Source organism: Sinocyclocheilus rhinocerous, unplaced genomic scaffold (assembly GCF_001515625.1).
Source record: "Sinocyclocheilus rhinocerous isolate Xijiao unplaced genomic scaffold, SAMN03320098_v1.1 scaffold2419, whole genome shotgun sequence".
Classification (NCBI taxonomy): domain Eukaryota; kingdom Metazoa; phylum Chordata; class Actinopteri; order Cypriniformes; family Cyprinidae; genus Sinocyclocheilus; species Sinocyclocheilus rhinocerous.
This window is the reverse complement of record NW_015629035.1, coordinates 107,889-112,704: the sequence shown is the minus strand read 5'-3', so window position 1 is coordinate 112,704 and position 4,816 is coordinate 107,889. Positions and strand designations below refer to the sequence as shown.

General features: G+C 34.1%; 1 protein-coding gene across 1 annotated transcript in view; it reads right to left on the bottom strand.

Moving 5' to 3' along the window:
• Positions 1 to 2,965, bottom strand: part of LOC107738561 (kelch-like protein 29) — a 107,612-nt gene extending 104,647 nt beyond the window's left edge. The window contains exon 1 of the mRNA XM_016550324.1: positions 2,778 to 2,965. The gene's annotated coding sequence lies outside the window, so the exon portion shown is untranslated. The remainder of the gene's footprint in view (positions 1 to 2,777) is intronic.
• Positions 2,966 to 4,816: the final 1,851 nt, after the last annotated feature.

The following is a 4,816-nucleotide window of genomic DNA, read 5'->3' as shown; positions in this document are numbered from 1 at the left end:
ATGCCTCCCCTTGGTCTCTATATTGCCACATATGCTGCTCTTTCTTTTATGAACGTTGCATTTATCCTCTGACACCTTTACTGTTGCACACACACACGTTTGACTCACATGGAATAAATCAGAGACTTTATTACCAGTGGGCTGCCTGTGTGGGGAGCACTGCAGCAGGGGCGTAACCATCATTTCAGAAGTGAGGATAATGTAAATGTTATTATATATATATATATATATATATATATATATATATATATATACACACACACACAAAATATAATATAAATACTCACACACACACATATACATGTATATACACATAGGCTAAATAACAAAAAATAATGTACAGTAAATACATTTACTTCTCCATTAAAATGAGAAGAGCTTTTCTTTTTTTTTTTATACAGTATATGAGAACTGAGGAAAAATGTCAATAATTGCAATGAAAATAACATCATGATACAACAACAAAAAATCCTAATGGTCCTAAACACAGGCTTTATTTAACATTTTTGTGATTTGTGTAACATTTTTTGATTTGTGAAATATTTTGTGATTTGTGAACCTATGCCTCAAACATGTTCTCGAAAGGTTTCATTAGAGTCACTCGTCTCATCTGAACTCCGTTCAAACACAGACAAGTCGCTCGTTCATCTCTGCAGAAGTTCTGTTCTGCGCTCTGAGTGAAATCTGGGCTGGATCTGAAGATCTCCAGCACTTACTGAAGCCTAAAGACCTAAAGACCAGAGTCAACATCAAGACAGCGCTCAATTAATGTCCTTTCCAAGACAGATCTTCCTTTAATTCGTTTCATTCTTCTGCCCGTCTAGACCTGAAGGTCTGGCAGCAAATTAACCATCTGTGTGATTTTACAAACGTCTAAATATGTAAGCTCATTGTTGAAAATGTAAATTTGCTCTTGAATACATTAGGCTGCAGATGTAAGCAAACGTTTCAAACTCATCTGTGTAATTAGACTTTCGACTCTAAATTTTAGGAATGATTGACAGCGTTAAATGAACAAGCTTTAACTTCATTAAGTGGCAATTAGTAGCAGGGTATAATGTCTGAAAACATTTTCTCAGCAAATATTCGAGGATGACTTTTCGTTTGAATGATTTTGGACATTTTCTGAAAGTGAAATAGACAAACTGACCTGCATGACCTGAAGGCTATGAAGGTCACGTGTCTGTCAATCAGCATCTGAACAGTCAAACACTCACTGCTGAATTCAACTGTGAGTCTACAGCATCAATAATTCATCACAGCACCTGACAGACATTAAATAACCAGGTAAATCAGAGCATATCACCTGAACAAATCTATTAGATTTCAGCATAATGAATCAGATCAGCACAGCTACACACAATTACTATTGTCTTGATTGCTTGTGAGGGATTGATTTAACAGATAGAGACTCTATCTTCTTCAAATCAACATCAATCATCAAGACTCTATACATGAAATTAACACACATTTAAATAATGATTGAAACAATCACATGCATCTACAGTTCAATGCCAAACAGCCCAATATGTCACTCATTATTTAAAGGTGTCAAACACTTTTACAAGTGCAAAGAAACATTTTAGGCAAATATATTAATTAATTAAAAGTATATGATACTGCAACACCTCAGGGCAGAAGCCAACCATCTACTGACTACATTCAGTTTCTAATAACAGAACGAAATGTTTAATATAGACTCACTCAGCAGTTGCCATCATTTAACCAGCAGTTTAAATCAACTCAGTGTCTAGACAAATACAACAAATCACAAACAGAGTGAGACTCCATCCTCCTCAAACCAACACAGATATCAAACACACTTAACAAATTATTCTATATGTTTGCTTTGATGTAATTTTATTATATTGCTTGCCTTTTTATATTTTATTTGTGCATTATAAATTTATTTAAATTTGCTGTGTATTTTATTCATTTCTGACCTACTGTTGTACATCAAGGGTATGTGTTGTGCACTTGTGGCTTTACATTTACGCATTTAGCAGATACTTTTTTTATCCAAAGCGACTGCAAATTAAGCAATAAAGCATGCAAATATACAAATTAAACAATAAAATATTTGATACAGGCATCTATATCACGTTGTGCCTGTAATACTTTTCAGTCTACCTACTCATATAAGGTACTTTGTGAATAAAAAACTTGGAGTAAAGATTAAAAACAAAATATTAATGTAGCCTATAGGACTATTCACCAAACACATTGCAATCTCAATTAACCAAAAACCATCAACTGAGTGACACTGCAAAACATGCATCAAAACCACCTGCTCACGACTAAACTGTTTAATAGATGGGGTTACTTTCCACATGACACATTAAAAGCTTAATATTGCAATATTCAACGGATTACAGTAACTGTCATTTAACCAGCAGTAACAACTAACTATCTAGCAACATGAAAACAGCATATCAGAATCAAATATTAATTGCAACATTTATGAAAGCAGTTTCGATGGGTGCACACCTGTAACTGTTTGGAAAGTGAAAACTGGCGTCTCCAATGACTCTTTTCCCAAATTCTGGAGGACAGAAGCAGCTCGAAACACTCATGTCCTGCCAAAACGTGCTGCTACAGATCAGAGCACCTGTGTTACAGAATCTCTAGTGCAGAGAAGAAATAAAGGCGCCGTTGCATTAGTGTCTCCTCGTGAACCGCACACGTAGAATCAATCACAGCGCCGTATCGCGCGTTAATTCCAGCTGCGCTGCTTTGTAAAGGCAGTCTGATGCTGCTCTGAACTCCAGCTGTCTTACCTTCAGATGAAGCTGCTCGCGTTCGTTTCATTGTGTGACAATCGGTCAGTGATGATGCTGAGCGCTCGTGCACAGGCTGAAGGGAAGATGAGGAAGATGAGGAGGAGGAGGAGGAGGATGCTGCCGGGCTCTTCAGCGTGTGTGTGTTTGGAGAGTCAGCGCGCTCCGACGGCCTGCGAGGTGTGTGTGTGCGTAACAGTCTTTCTGCTCCGCCCCTTCAACTATATTATTACTAAACACACCGCGCCACCTGTCGAGAAAGAGAGAAAGTGCAGGTGCGTCAAGTTTCAACAGCAAAAGTTATTCAGAGGTGTAAAGAGTACCTGAAAACCATACTTGAGTAAAAGTACAGATACCTTACAGTGAACATTGCTCCATTACAAGTTACAAGTCAGCAAATTCAAAACAACTTGAGTAAAAGTCTAAGGCTGATGATACACGGGCAACTTTTTGAGCAATGTTGCCGGGCAACTTTGACCTATGTTGCCTTCAAAGGGCAACCAGATGAGACACAGGGCCCACGACCGATCTAAAGTATCCAGACATTTGTTATCCATTCTCAATGTGAAAGTGCCCAAGCAACATTGCTCAAAAAAAGTTGCCCGGCAAAATTGCTCAAAAAGTTGCCCCGTGTATCATCAGCCTTATAGTATCTGATTTTAACAATACTTAGGTATTTTACTCATCAAATATAGGCTCAAAGATGCACTAGTCAAAGAGACATGCCAGTGAAAACAAGAAAGAGTTGATTTGTGAGGAGAGCAATCACATTTATTTTCTAAAACCAAAATAAAAGTGAACACCTCAAAAAAAAAAAAATCATTCAAATAGGTCTCTTCAGTATAATGGATAAATAAAATCATGTTAAGTATTTTTTTATTTATTTAATTATTTATTTTTTGCTTAATTTGTTTATTAAACTTGTACAATAATAACAGGAGAAGAATACAGGAGAATAAATCATGTTAAGTAAAATAAAAAAGTCAACGCATTCTTGCACCAGATGAGCTGGTTTCGGCCGCATTGCTGTTGCTAAGGAACTCACATTCATGTAAAGTAGCCTTGTTGACAATGTAGTGGAGTAAAGAGTAGAGATAACTTATTCAAAAATGTAGTGAAGTAAAGAGTAAAAGTTGCTAATATACTAACTAAAAAGTAGCCAAAAAGATACTCAAGTACAGTAATTAATTACATTTACTCAAATACTTTACACCTCTGAAGTTATTACAGATGGAAAGCTTATAGTCCAGTTTCAGTGTTTAATGCAAGCCAGCGATATTATAGTTAACTAAAACCAAAATCATAAAAAAATCCGTTACTCCAAATAAAAATTAAACTTTAACTGAAATAAAAGAAAATATAAAAAAACATAGCCAAAGCAAAATTTCTCTTTTTCATTGACTTCAACTTGATAATAAAATAACTAAAACTAACACTGAAATTAAAATTCATAAAAATATCGACGTTTACAAAAAAACACTAATAATAATAAAAATGACGAAACACAACAAAATGATTAAAACTTCAACTAAAATTCAAATGAAAACAAAATATATAAAAATGAAAACAATTCAAAATATTGATAAAAGCTATAATAGTATCTCAATGATATTAAAATAGCACTGATGCAAGCTCATCAATTTAATGCAAAAAGTAAGCTAAGCTATAAAGAACTCAATGTAATTCAAGTTCATAAAAATATTTTTAAAAATCATCCACATAATTATAAAACAAAAATTATTCATATAGTAAAACTACTTTAAAAGCATGTTTATACAGTACATACATTTATACTATCAGAATATATCTGCTTTTATGACCTCATATTAAGGTTTTTTTTGTATTCTTACAATCCTTATAGATTATTTTTTAATTCCCTTCATTTACATCGTTTTTTTTTTTTTTTTTTAATATATTGAATATTACAATATTACAATCATACCACAGAACTGTCTAAATAACCTCACAGCCAGTTCATGTGAAAGTTTAAACTGGGGAAAAACAGATTTATAAGATTAATATGTGGTATTTAAAAAGTG